This window comes from Balaenoptera borealis, assembly GCF_965194805.1.
Source record: "Balaenoptera borealis genome assembly, chromosome: 2".
Classification (NCBI taxonomy): Eukaryota; Metazoa; Chordata; class Mammalia; order Artiodactyla; family Balaenopteridae; genus Balaenoptera; species Balaenoptera borealis.
In genome coordinates this window covers 90,995,100-91,010,447 of record NC_138867.1, presented here as the reverse complement: position 1 = coordinate 91,010,447, position 15,348 = coordinate 90,995,100, and the positions used below count along the sequence as shown (strand labels likewise).

General features: G+C 38.8%; 1 protein-coding gene across 1 annotated transcript in view; it reads left to right on the top strand.

The window, feature by feature from the left end:
- The window catches only part of LOC309622514 (uncharacterized protein), a 270,464-nt gene that overhangs the window by 227,767 nt on the left and 27,349 nt on the right, over positions 1-15,348 (top strand). The window contains exon 3 of the mRNA XM_082378595.1: positions 13,365-13,456. The gene's annotated coding sequence lies outside the window, so the exon portion shown is untranslated. The remainder of the gene's footprint in view (positions 1-13,364; positions 13,457-15,348) is intronic.

Below are 15,348 nucleotides of genomic sequence, written 5' to 3'. Positions count from 1 at the left end.
TGTTAATCCATTTTGAGTTTATTTTTGTATGTGGTGTGAAGAAATGTTCACATTTTATTCTTTTACATGTAGCTGTCTGGTTTTCCCAGCACCACTTATTGAAGAGACTATCATTTCTCCATTGTATATTCTTGCCCCCTTTGTCATAGATTTATTGACCATAGGTGCATGGACTTATTTCTGGGCTTTTTATTCTGTTCCATTGATTTATATATCTCTTTTTGTGCTAGTACCAAGCTGTTTTGATTACTGTAACTTTGTAGTATAATCTGAAATCAAGGAGTGTGATACCTCCAGTTTTGTTCTTTTTTCTCAGGATTACTTTGGTAATTTGGGTCTTTTTTGGTTCCATACAAATTTTAGGATTATTTGTTCTGGTTTTGTGAAAAATTGTCATGGGTGGTTTGATAGGGATTGAATTAAATCTGTAGTTTGCTTTGGATAGTATGTATATTTTAACAGTATTAATTCTTCTAATCCAAGAACATGGGATATCTTTCCATTTCTTTGTATCATCTTCAATTTTCTTCATCAATGTTTTATAGCTTTCAGAGTGTAAGTTTTTCACCTCTTTGGTTAAGTTTACTCCTAGGTATTTTAGTATTTTTGATGTGATTTTAAATGTGATTTTTTTTCTTGCATTCTCTTTCTGATAATTCATTGTTAGTGTATAGAGAAGCAACAGATTCCTGTATGTTTATATTGTATCCTGTAACTTCACTAAATTCATTTATTAGTCCTAGTAGTTTTGGGGTGGAGACTTTAGGGTTTCCTGTATATAATATCATGTCATCTGCGAATAGTTACAGTTGTACTACTTCCTTTCAAATTTGGATGCCCTGTATTCCTTTGTCTTGTCTGATTGTTGTGGCTAATTCTTCCAATACTATGTTAAATAGAAGTGGCAAGAGTGGGTGTCCTTGTCTTATTCCTGATTTTAGAGAAAAGGCTTTCAGCTTTTCACCATTGAGTATTATGTTAGCTGTGGGTTTGTCATAAATGGCCTTTATTATGTTGAGATATGTTCCCTCTATACCAACTTTGATGACAGTTTTTATCATGAGTGGATGTTGAATTTTGTCAAATACTTTTTCTGTGTCTATTGAGATGATCATGTGATTTTTATTCATTCTTTTGTTAATGTGGTGTATCACATTGATTGGTTTGAGAATACTGAACCATTCTTGTGTCTCTGGAATAAACCCCACTTGATCATGGTATCTGATCCTTTTTATGTATTGTCAAATTCAGTTTGCTAATATTTTGTTGAGGATTTTTCATTTGTTTTTGTCAAAGATATTGGCCTGTAATTTCTTTTTTTTGTAGTGTCTTTGTATGGTTTTGGTATCAGGGTAATGGTGGACTTGTAGAATGAACTTGTAGCATTCCATTGCCTTTAGTTTTATTGAATAGTTTGAGAAAGATAGGTATTAGCTCTTCTTTATATGTTTGGTAGCATTCCCCTGTGAAGCCATCTAGTTCTCGACTTTTATTTGCTCTGACTTTTTTAAAAAATTCAATTTCTCTACCAGTGATCAGTCCTTTCAGATTGTCTGTTTCTTCCTGATTCCGTCCTGGAAGACTGTGTGTTTCTAGAAATTTATTTATTTCTTCTGTGTTGTCCAATTTTTTGGCATATAACTTTTCATAGTATTCTCTTATGATTATCTAATATTTATATCGCTTGTTATTTCTCCTCTTTCAATTCTTATTCTGTTTATTTGGGTCCTTTCCCTTTTCATCTTGATGAGTTTGGCTAAAGCCTTATCAATTTTGTTTTTCTTTTCAGATAAAACCTGCTCTTGGTTTAATTGATCTTTTCTATTTTGAGGGGATGGGTCTCCATTTTAATGATTTTTCTCTCTGATCTTTATTATTTCCTTCCTTCTGCTGACTTTGGGATTTGTTTGTTCTTATTTTTCGAATTCCTTTAGATGGTAGGTTAGGTTGTTTATTTGAGAGTTTTCTTGTTTCTTGAAGTATACCTGAATCTCTATAAACTTCTCTCTTAGAACTGCTTTTGCTTCATCCCATAGATTTTGGAAAGTTGTGGTTTTATTTTCATTTGTCTCGAGGTATTTTCTGATTTCCTTTTTTATTTATTCATTGACCCATTTGTTTTTTAGTAGCATGCTTTTTAGTCTCCATATGTTTGTGCTTTTTTCATTTTTCTTTCTTTCATACTGTTTTTCTTTTTCTTTCTTTCATAGTGTTGTGGTCAGAAAAATGCTTGACATAATTTTTAGCCTCTTAAATTTGTGGAGACTTGTTCTGTAGTCTTTCATGTTATTTATCCTGGAGAACATTACACGTGTACTTGGTAAGAATGTGTATTCTGCTGTTTGGGGATGGGACGTCCTGTAGATATCTATTAAGTCCAACCAATCTATTTTATTAATTAAGATCACTGTTGCCTTAATGATTCTATGTCTGGATGATCTGTCTGTTGATGTAAGTGGCGTATTAAAATCCCCTACTATATTGTATTTTTGGCAATTTCTCCCTTCATGTCCAATAATATTTGCTTTATATATTTAGTTGCTCCTGTATTGGGTGCATATATGTTAACAAGTATAAAATCCTCTTCTTGTACTGATCCTTTAATCATTATATAATGCCCTTCTTTGTCTTTTGTTATAGATGTTGTTTTAAAGTCTATTTTGTCTGATATGAGCATTGCTACCCCCTCTTTCATGTCATTTCTGTTTGCCTATCTTTTTCCATCTCACTTTCAGTCTGTGTGTGTCTCTAGCTCTGAAGTGAGTCTCTTGTAGGCAGCATATAGATAGGTTTGTTTTTTTAATAAATTTATTTATTTTTGGCTGCACTGGGTCTTCATTGTTGCGCACGGGCTTTCTCTTCATTGCAGTGTGCGGGCTTCTCATTATGGTGGCTTCTCTTTATTGCAGAGCACAGGCTCTAGGTGCATGGGCTTCAGTAGTTGTGGCATGCAGGCTCAGTATTTGTGGCTCACGGGCTCTAGAGCACAGACTCAGTAGTTGTGGTGCACAGGCTTAGTTGCTCTGTGGTATGTGGGATCTTCCCCGACCAGGGCTCGAACCCATATCCCCTGCACTGGCAGGTGGATTCTTAACCACTCTACCACCAGGGAAGGCCTGATAGGTTTGTTTTTTATCTAGTCAGCCACCTTATGGCTTTTGATTGGAGCATTTAGTCCATTGATATTTAAAGTGATTATTGAAAAGTATGTACTTATTGCCATTTTATTACTTGTTTTCAAGTTGTTTTTGTAGTTCTTCTCTCTTCATTTCTTTTTCTTTTTTGTTTCTTCCCTTGTGGTTTGATGATTTTAATTAGTATTAGGCTTTGGTTCTTTCCTAGTTTTGTGTATCTGTTGTAGGTTTTTGATTTGTGGTGACCGTGGGGTTCCTGTATGTTGACTTATAACTATATCTACTTTAAATTCAAGCACATTCTAAAAGATCTACATTTTTTACTCCCCTCCCCCACGTTTTGTATTTTTACTGTCATATTTTACATCTTCATGTTTATCCGTTCATTGTTTATTGTAGTTATAGTTGCTCTTACAATTTTTGTCTTATAATTTTCATGCTAGCTTATTTTAGTGGTTGATCCTAGCCCTTACTATTTATTTGCTTTTCCTGGTGGGATTTTCCCTTTCCTTTAGATTCTCACTTCTTGTTATAGCATTTTCTTTTCCACTTAAAGAAGACCCTTTACATTTCTTTTAGGGTAGACTAACCTCTTTTAGTTTTTGCTTGTCTGAGTAGTTTTATATCATCCTTCAGTTCTAAATGATAATCCTGATGGGTAGAGTATCCTGGATCATATGTTCTTCCCTTTAGCACTTTGAATATATATATATATATATATATATATATATATATATATATATATATATATATATATATATATATATATATTTTTTTTTATATTATAGGTGACAGATTTCTTTTCTTTTTTTTTTTTAAGATGCTCATTCCTTTATTTATTTATTTAATTTATTTTTTTCACTGCATTGGGTCTTTGTTGCTGCCTGCAGGCTTTCTCTAGTTGCAACGAGTGGGGGCTACTCTTCGTTGAGGTGTGTGGGCTTCTCATTGAGATGGCTTCTTGTTACAGAACATGGGCTCTAGGCACACGGGCTTCAGTAATTGTGGCACACGGCCTCAGTAGTTGTGGCGCACGGGCTTAGTTGCTCTGTGGCATGTGGGATCTTCCCAGACCAGGGCTCGAACCCATGTCCCCTGCATTGGCAGGTGGATTCTTAACCACTGCGCCACCAGGGAAGTCCCACTTTGAATATATTTATCATGCCAGTCCCTTCAGTCCTCCAAAGTGTCTGCAGGAAAATCAGCTTTTATGGGGGGTCCTTATAGCCTTATGGAGGGTCCCTTGTATATGACTTTGTTTTTCTCTTGCTGCCTTAGAATTCTCTTTTTATCTTTAACTTTTGCCATTTTAATTGTGACATATCTTGCTGTGGGTCTGTTTGTGTTCATCTTGTTTGGGAACCTCTGTGCTTCCTGTACCTGGATATATATATGTCATTCTTCAGATTTGGGAAGTTTTCAGCCATAATTCCATCAAATACATGTTTGATCACCTTTTCTTTCTCTTCTCCTTCTGGGACTTCTATTATGCAAATGTTGGTATGTTTGCTGTTATCCCAGAGATTGCTTAAACTGTTTTTACTTTTTAATTTGTTTTTCTTTTGCTATTCTGATTGGATGATTTTCATTATTCTCTTTTCCAGGTCACTTATGCATTCTTCTGTATCACTTAGTCTGCTCTTAATACCTTCTAGTGTGTTTTTTATTTTAGTTATTGTATTCTTTAGTTCTGACTGGTTCTTCTTTGTATTTTCTAGCTCCTTGTTAAAATTCTCACTATGTTCATCTATCTTTTCTGTAATTTATTTAGCATTCTTATTACTAATGCTTTGAATTCTTTATCTGGTAAATTGTGTATTTCTGTTTCATTATCTATTTTTCAGGGATTTTCTCTTGCTTTTTCATTTGAGACCATTTCCTCTGTCTCATTTTGCTTAACTTTCTCTGTCTCTATGAATTTAGTGAAACAGTTACCTATTGTGGTCTTGAAGGGATCTCTTTATGTGGGAGCATCCTTGTACCCTTCTTGTTCTCCAGTGCCTTTGGTGGGAGAGCTGGATTTGACTTGAAAACAAGTCACATCTTTCTTCAGGGTTTGCTGGCATCTATCAGTTTGGTAGGAGGTGGGGCTGGAGATGGGCTAGGGCCAGAGCCAAGTGTGAAGCAGGGTTTCCCCACTGCTCAGTGGCCATAACTGCCGTATTGGGTGTGGGGTCTGATCCCAACTTGTTGGAGCAGAAGCTCTGTGGGTCAGGTCCAAGCTGGCTCTGTTCCTTTTAAGTGTATCTTCTCCCCTCTCCCAGCAGCAGCACCCTTGCCCCTGAGGGGAGCATTGTTGGAGCAAGAGGGGTCCATGCAGACTCTTGGCTGGTTAAGAGGTAGGGGCTGTTATGGGCAGCTCCAGACAGAGGTCCAAACTGTCTCTAATGGTCCACCTGTGCAAGTGCCAACAGTGGCTTCCCCCACCCTGCTCAGATACAGCCTCAGGCCTGAGTCTCCTTTGTTCCTCACAACCAGTCACTTCCCCAAGCCTCCACTGCCCCTGCCCCGTTGTGGATCTGCACTGAAGGACATGCAGCCCTGCATAGGCTCTCAGTGTGTATGGGGCAGGGACTGTGCTATCAGAGATCAAGATTACCCCTGATGAACTCCCTGTGTAAGCACCAGCAGTGGCTGTCCCCACCCCCCTCTGACACCTCCCCAGGTCCAAGTCACCTCTGCATCCCATGGCCGAGCTCTATCCACAGTTGTTGCAGCCCTCAGTCCAGTGTTGACCTGTAAGGTGAAGTAAGCAGGGCTGGACCGTTCGCTCGGCTCAGGCTGGGGCTGTCACAGGAAACCTTGCAGCCACTGAAGCACTCTTCAATCTGCCCTCTCTGCCCTGCCTTGAGGGCAAGCCAGGGCAGAGTCCAGGCTTCACACAGCCCTCCTGTTAGTCCCAGCACCCCTCCAACATACCGAGGGGGCTCATCTTCCCTGAGTTGGACCCCAGAAATGTGATGCCCAATATTTGGCTCAAACCATTCACTCCCCAGGGTGGATCTCCTGCTGTGTTATTTCCCTTTTCTTCTGAGTCTCCTCCTAGGGGCACAGGTCCTGACCTGATCACTTCTCTTACCTTCCTATTCCGTGTGGATCTTTCTTACAGCCTTGTTTGTACAGGAGTCTTTCTGCCAGTTTCCAGTTAGATTTCAGTGAGAATTGTTCTATTTTTGAGGTGAATTCCATGTCCTACTCTGCCATCTTCATCAATCTCCTGAAATTGGTCCTGATGAAGTTCATTACTCATTTATTGAAAATTAACTTAGAGCCAAATTGTTCTTGCTCTTCCTGTCTCCTCCAATTCTTTTTGTCACAGGATTGAGGAAAACAGTTAGCCCCCTATAGAGACATAAAGAAAGATAAGTTAGGCAACAATATATTAAATTCCATTTAGTGTTCTTTCCCAAGTTCCATTAGAATCCTCACTTGTCTTGCACCCTGATCCAGTGGTTGGTTGTAGGGTGCATTTCAATGTTCCCTCAAATGCTGGATTGTATTGTTTTCACTTCCTAGAACAGTACAGACAGTTCTTGTTCATGTCCACAGTGCTTTCCTGGAAATCATGCCATATAGGGACCTGTGGTAACACAGATCACTTTTCCTCATAAGATTAGCATCGTAACTGAGGGTCATATTCCTAAATAAGAGACACAAAAACTTTCCAGGTAATTTGCCATAAAAACAAAGTTTCAACAATGAGATATGTCTATAATATTTAAACAGTAAAAATCATACTCCACATCTTATAAAATGGGCATGGGGCTCCCATCTACATTGATTACACAGTGGGCAAATGTACCTACAGCACTTTTAAAAAAATCAAATTCAGCTATAATATATTTATCATAAATGAATCATCACAGAGTAGAAGGAAGAGTTTAGTGAATGATTTTAAGGATGATTATAAGAAAAAAGATGACAATGACAATGGTGAGGACCTCCCTTGAAAGTGTATTTTCCCTTTAACCTGTCCCAGTGTCTCAACTTATTCAAAGCTGCCTTTGTGGCTGTTTGGAGACAGACCAACACATTGCTGCAAGGATCTTACATCATCTCTTTCCCTGATCTGTTGGCACTGCCAACATGATTTTCTCTTTCTGCTCTGCATAAGAAGATTTGGGTAGAGGAAAGCATGAGGAATGGATTTGAGAGATGTCTTGATAGTAGATTCAGCAGAACTTGGATAAAGACAGGACATGGTAGAGTAAAAATGCCTTCAAAATCTTTACTACTCCTTCCATTAAGAGACTGCTTCTCTCCTTGAACCTCAATAGTCTTAGTGCCTTGCTTGATCAACGTGGCAAAGGTGGCATTCTGAGACTCGTGAGGCTAGGTCATAAAAAGTCTTGCAACTTCTTCCTGGGCCTCTTGGAACAATCCTTTTTGTTACTCAGTGACTGTGCTGTGATGAAACCCAAGAAACCCTGCAGGGAGATCCACATGGAGAGGAACAAAGGCCCCCAACCAACAACCCAGCTAAGCTTCCAGCTGCCAGCCAGCAATATCTCACTCAAAGTAATTGAACCATCTTGAGCTACACCAGCTGACATCATGTGGAGCAGAGGAAAACTGACACTGCTGGGTCTTACCCAAATTGCAGATTTGGGAGCAATTAATAAAATAATAATAAATTATTGTTGTTTTATTAAATTTTTTACTGACGTATAGTTGATTTACAACATTGTGTTAGATTCAGGTGTACAGAAAAGTGATTTAGTTATACATATAATTTTTTCCGATTCTTTTCCATTATAGGTTAGTTGAATATAATTCCCTGTGCTATACAGTAAATCCTTGTTGTTTATCTATTTTACATCTAGGGGTGTGTATCTGTTAAACCCATACTCCTAATTTATCTGTCCCCCACTCTTTCCCCTTTGGTAACCATAAGTTATTTTCCACGTCTGTGAGTCTGTTTCTGTTTTGTAAATAAGTTCATTTGTATTAATTTTTAGATTCCACATATAAGTGATATCATATAATATTTGTCTTTCTCTGTCTGGCTTACTTTACTCAGTATGATAATCTCTAGGTCAATTCATGTTGCTGCAAATGGCAATATTTCATTCTTTTTTTTTGACCAAGTAATATTCCATTGTATATATATATATACCACATCCTCTTTATCCACTCATCTGTTGATGGACACTTAGGTTGTTTCCATGTCTTGGCTATTGTAAAGAGTGCTGCTATGAACATTGGGTGCATGTATTTTTTCGAATTGGAGTTTTCATCTTTTCTGGATATATGCCCAGGAATGATACTGATGGATCATATGGTAACTCTATTTTTAGTTTTTTAAGGAACTTCCATACTGTTCTCCATAGTGGCTATACCAATTTACATTCCCACCAACAGGGTTCCCTTTTCTCCACACCATCTCCAGCATTTATTATTTGTAAACTTTTTGATGATGTCCATTCTGACTGGTGTGAGATGATATCTCATTGTAGTTTTGATTTGCATTTCCCTAATAATTACCGATGTAGAGGGTCTATACCTGTGCTTCTCGGCCATCTGTATGTCTTCTTTGGAGATATGTCTATTGAGGTCTTCTGCCCATTTTTGATTGGGTGGGTTGTTTGGTTCTTTTAGTATTGAGTTGGTTTCAGGGAACTTCCAGATTTTGTACATCTAATCAGTGTACTGCAGAGGTCATTTCTTTTTAATATTTATTTATTTATTTATTTTTGGCTGCGTTGGGTCTTAGTTGCAGCACACGGGATCTTTCGTTGCAGTGCATGGGCTCTTTGTTGCGGTGCACAGGCTTCTCTCTAATAGTGGCGTGTGGGCTCCAGAGCGCATGGGCTCTGTAGTTGCGGCACTCGGGTACTCTAGTTGTGGTGCTTGGGCTCAGTAGTTGTGGCAAGTGGGCTTAGTTGCCCCGCGGCACGTGGGATCTTAGTTCCCTGACCAGCGATTGAACCCATGTCCCCTGCATCGGAAGGCAGATTCTTAACCACTGGACCACCAGGGAAGTCCCCCAGAGGTCATTTTTATGAGAATGTGTGATCCTAAAAATAAGTCTCAAGAGAATTCTTATATTTCAGAGAAATCAATATATATAATCTATAAACAATTATGTATCTATTAAAAGGTGTTGGCTAGAATTATGCCTATATGTAGATTGCATTTAAATGCTCTACTTGGTCATACAATGTAGCATATGTAGGCCTCTTTTTTCTCTAAAAGTAGGTAAACTAAGCACATAATTTTTTTTTAACATCTTTATTGGAGTATAATTGCTTTACAATGGTGTGTTAGTTTCTGCTTTATAACAAAGTGAATCAGTTATACATATACATATGTTCCCATATCTCTTCCCTCTTGCGTCTCCCTCCCTCCCACCCTCCCTATCCCACCCCTCTAGGTGGACACAAAGCACAGAGCTGATCCCCCTGTGCTATGTGGCTGCTTCCTACTAGCTATCTATTTTACATTTGGTAGTGTATATAAGTCCATGCCACTCTTTCACTTCGTCCCAGCTTACCCTTCCCCCTCCCTGTGTCCTCAAGTCCATTCTCTACATCTGTGTCTTTATTCCTGTCCTGCCCCTAGGTTCTTCATAACCATATTTTTTTTTTCAGATTCCATATATATGTGTTAGCACACAGTATTTGGTTTTCCCTTTCTGACTTACTTCACTCTGTATGACAGACTCTAGGTCCATCTGCCTCACTACAAATAACTCAATTTCGTTTCTTTTATGGCTGAGTAATATTCCATTGTATATATATGCCACATCTTCTTTATCCATTCATCTGTTGATGGACACTTAGGTGGCTTCCATGTCCTGGCTATTGTAAATAGAGCTGCAATGAACATTGTGGTACATGACTCTTTTTGAATTATGGTTTTCTCAGGGTGTATGCCCAGTAGTGGGATTGCTGGGTCGTATGGTAGTTCTATTTTTAGTAGTTTAAGGAACCTCCATACTGTTCTCCAAAGTGGCTGTATCAATTTACATTCCCACCAACAGCTAAGCACATAATTTATCACTTTAATCCATAACTTTGGAGATGAACTATTGCTGGAAAAGCATGAGCTTAATGGTTGGGTAGAAGTACAACTTTCACCCTTATTTTTAGCTCATACTGTTAAATAATTTTGGAAAATAACTTCTATCGACTCATTCCTTTTACACTCCATCCATTTTGTTAAGGAGGATTATGACAACTATTCATGCATCAAAAAGTTTTGAAGACATAACTCATAGCATCTCTTTAGTGAATCAAGAGTCAGTGTATTTTTACAGCACTTAACTTTTCATAGAATGACTTTCACCTTTTCCTGAAAAGGTCAAGATAGAAAAAATATTGGAATCTCTTATCTGCTATCCAATCAACTGTAAATATTCTTTGTATGCACTGTGCCTGGCACATCGTAAGAAAGAAAGGAGAAATGAAGGGAGAGAGGCAGGGAGGGCTCCCTTGGAAACCTGCTTTTGCATCACATTAAGAATTAACCTGAGACTGTTCTGCTCAGTCTTTGACTGTGATTTACAAAATGCAAATATACGCTTGTATCTGTAGGATAATATGTCATAGACTGGGGAGATGTCGTTCCAACAGGGGAAACATTGTTTGAAATACTAAGCATATCTCTTCTCTCACTACCATTAATGATACCTCGGTCAACCACAGAGACCTCATGGCATGACTCTTTTTTTTTTTTTTAATAAATTTATTTATTTATTTATTTTTGGCTGTGTTGGGTCTTCGTTTCTGTGCGAGGGCTTTCTCTAGTTGCGGCGAGCAGGGGCCACTCTTCATCGCGGTGCGTGGGCCTCTCACTGTCGCGGCCTCTCGTTGCGGAGCACAGGCTCCAGACGCGCAGGATCAGTAGCTGTGGCTCACGGGCCCAGGTGCTCCGCGGCGTGTGGGATCTTCCCAGACCAGGGCTCGAACCCGTGTCCCCTGCACTGGCAGGCAGATTCTCAACCACTGCGCCACCAGGGAAGCCCTGGCATGACTTTTATTAGGGCCATGTCCTATTAGCCATGCCCAAAATCTAGACTTTGCTAGATCCCACTGCTGAAGATATGAAAAAGGAACATAATTTACCATTCTGCAACAGTGATGAACATAGAACTGGGTAGAGTTTGGCTTTAACTTACTAAGCTATAAAGGTTTGGTATATATATATATATATATATATATATATATATATATATATATATATATATATATATATATATATATATATATATATATATTCTGTGCTATATAATATCAGAACAGCTATTATCAGGAGTTGTTATAATAAGCATCATAATAACTACCACTTAGTGAGTGAACACAAATACGAGGCACTTGGCTAAGCTTTTTTTTTATTATTGTGCTCAATTAATTACAACAGCCCTGCATGGTAGTGTTGTTCTGCCTATTTTGAGGACAGGGAAGTAGAGGTTAAATAACTTTGTAAAGAGTGGATCCAGTTATTTCAACTCCATCAGTCACCAAACCTCCTTCTCATTCCACAATCCTCACACATATTCAGAACCACTATATTCACTGAAACGTTTTTGAGTGGCCACTACCATAAATAGTATTTGGTGTAGAGTACATGTGAGTTCCCAAATTTATTTAGAGAAAACTGCCATTAAAGTTTTCCTGTGGAAGTCCAAGCCCTAGAACTTATTTCTTCTTTCTTTATCAAAGTCAGTTTCATGGATTTATAATTTATGTAAGACTATTCAAGTTGCCTGAATTTGAGGACTCTAAGAGCAAATGTTGGATCTCAGAATTTCAGGACAGGATTGATTAATTCATTCCACACTGACTGTGTAAGCACTGAGTTTGACACTGAGTATACAGAAGTAACGACGTGCAGATAGCCTTGACCTTGATGAGCCCACAGTGATACCTTTCCTTTAAAGTCCAATGAAACAAAATGCAGTAATGTTATGAGGGTGGGGAAAATGTATTAAAGAGAACAAATGACACTAATCATTTGGAGGCCTCTGAATTGCTAGGTCTGGAAATTGTTGAACTGCTAAATTCAATACCAGATTGTCTTGGGGCAGGTAAAAATATTGATCTCTCCCAGGACCGGCACTTAGGCTCCCTCTTTCAAAATAAATATCAAAATATCATTCTATTATGAATTCCCAGACAGAAATGGAAGCTCACTGATGCACTTTAAATTCCATCAAAGGATTAAAAAGGAGAAGAAATATAAGAGAAGCTTTGGACATGGTTGGGTACCCTTAGATATTGTTAATACATCTTAATTCTGCTTGCAAACACTCTTTATATTGAATAACAAGAAGAAATTAAGATGTGGTATAGTGAAGCATGCTTTGCCAGAAGCTGTTTAATCCATAACCTATGACATGGACTTTCTTATCTAATACTTCTTTTTGAAACCTTTCTCCACTATACCCTTGTATAACTGTAAATACATCATCCTGTTTATTCCTCCTGCTCTATGCTTTCAACTCACGTCTCCTTCAAGTTAAGGAAATAGGCTACCTCTAGAGTAAAAATATTACTGACAACTCCAAAGTGAAGACAGTTCTAATGGGAAATACCTTAGTACCATTTCAGGGGGCTACCGGCTGTTTCTGGCAATCAGTTAGGAACTAGCAGATGTTAAATTGACATATGTTAGGAAATAGCTTTCAGAGACTCATGTTTCAAAACGTATAAAAGAAAAACAGATGATACCACCTTTTTTTGGCTTAAACTAGATAACTAGAAAATCACACCGGATGTGTTAAGATGTTTCCCTTTAGAAATATTTTCTGTTTCCTGAGAAAGAATGAGCAAAAGCAGAAGCGACATATGTGCTCCTCAAAGTGTGCTTTGGTCTTCTTTTGTAAATTTAAATTTCTATTGTGAATAAAATATTTGACCAAAAATAATGGGGCAAAAAAACAATGAATTCAGTATTTTTATAATTGGTATAGATTTTATAAACTGATGAATTATTCAGTTCTTCATAAGGATTAGTTAGTGGGAGATCTAAACAGAATCCTAAGGGAAAACACATCATGGAGAAGCCTGAAATATGAAAAAAAATTGAATGAGATAACTTATTCAATTCAATAAGAATTGAAATGTTAATCTCACTTCCCTGACATTTTTATCTTAAATGATTCATTCTCGCATAGGTAAGGTATTAACACAGAAAACATACTTAGGTTATTGGCATTTTCACTGTACAGCTTACAATTTGACAAAGACATTTATTGTTTTTGCCTGTTTTGTCATTGCTCTCCTTCAGGGGACAGCACGTCTAATATATATTTGAGGAACCATCCCTTTTCCAAACTCTATGGAGCTGTTCTCCACACCTGGGCTGGCTGGTCTCCAGGGGTGAGTAGTAATCTGAGATTGGCCAATCAGTGGATTCTAATCTCATAGCTGCAACGATTGACTCAGTGTTGGGCACATCCTCAAGTTAGGCCAGTAAGACACATCCATGGAACTCTTGGTAGGGTCATGAAAAAAAATGGACTTCTCTTCCTATTGGAATTCAGCTTGTTGGATATAATCATTGAGCTCCTAGAAGACATTTTGCCACCATGAAAGAAGGGTCTATTCAAGAATTAAGCCAACACAGAGGAAAGCAAGGGGATGGGGGAGGAGTAGACAGGGGAAAGGAAGAGCGAGAAAGAGGAAGAGAGAAAGAAAGAGAGAGAGGGAGAGACTGAGAGAGACTGAGTCCTGATGGTACCTTTTTAGCCTGTGCATCTAACCTATTCTTGAACTTCTCAATTAGTTAAGCTAATTCCCCCTCTTTGCTTAAGACCAGTTTGCACTGAGTTTCTTTCATTTGCCATCAAGAGAGCATGAAGCTACATGAGAAATCACCTTAGACTGAGGGAATTAGGGACGTTCCATGGAGGAAGTAGTACTGGGCAGGATCTTGAAGGAAGCTAGACTGGAGTAAGCAGAGATGGAGAGAAGGGCATTGCTGAGCGCAGCTGGATGATCCAAGGCATTGGGGTCGATCTGAGAAGGGAGGTTGCTACAGGGTCATAATCTCAGGATCCATGAAAGACTCCACATTGGCTCTTAGTCCCAGTTACCCCATCTAGACCCCAAACATCCTTGTTGACAGCACAGTATTCCATGTTGGTGGGATGTACTCTCCTAAAGAGAATGGATGTGCTTTCATGTGAGGAGACACACAGCCTGGAGCCTGCATGAATAGACACTGTGTACAGTAGTAATGGAGACATAAGCAGAGGGACCAGCCTGCGAAGCTGGGAACCCCACATACATGGTCTGAAAATCCTGGCCCAACCAGCATGGGACCTTCAGGACTTCCCTATAAATATATTGGTTGCTCAGGGAGAACTGTGGAAGTCTAGATTGGCTGGAAAAAGGTCACCACCTAGGATGGTGGCTTTATAACATTTTTGAGCAGAGTAAGAAAGATATGTTATATCAGAGCACATATACAAATAAACCAAACAAAATTTACACGATAGGACTTACTTTCACTACTGGTTATGAACCCTGAAATTTTCTGTTCTATTTCATTCTACATTCTATTTCTTTCCTTCTTTTTTTGAATGCTAGTTGAACCCACTAAAGTGATTTCATGGCCCACTTTCAAACTAGCAGTTTTAAAAACACTGACCTAAAAGAGATGTTGGGAAGTACCAGCAGATGTCACTGTAGGTGACCACACCAATGTAACAGCTGCAGCAGGTGACCATGGCAACGGCAGCTCCCTGCCAGGACAGCATCCAATTTAGTGTGTTTATTGTCATTTATTTTTTTATAGGCCATGTAGTAATAAGGTTCTACATTTCAAAAATGTAAAAGGACACACAGGGAAAACTCTCCTTGCCATTCCTGCCTCTCAGCCCTCCTCAAGAGCAATCAATGTTACTAGTTTCTTCTGTCATCTTCCAAAGATATCTTCTGCATATACAAGCATAAACATACATTCTTTTTCCCCTTATTTTACGTGAAGAATAGCATAATTCAGGACTTCCCTGGTGGCGCAGTGGTTAAGAATCCACCTGCCAATGCAGGGGACACGGGTTCCAGCCCTGGTCCAGGAAGATTCCACATGCCGCGGAGCAACTAAGCCCGTGCACCACAACTACTGAGCCTGCACTGTAGAGCCCACGAACCACAACTACTGAAGCCTGCATGCCTAGAGCCCGTGCTCCGCAGCAAGAGAAGCCACTGCAATGAGAAGTCCACGTACCACAACAAAGAGTAGCCCCCGCTCGCTGCAACTAGAGAAA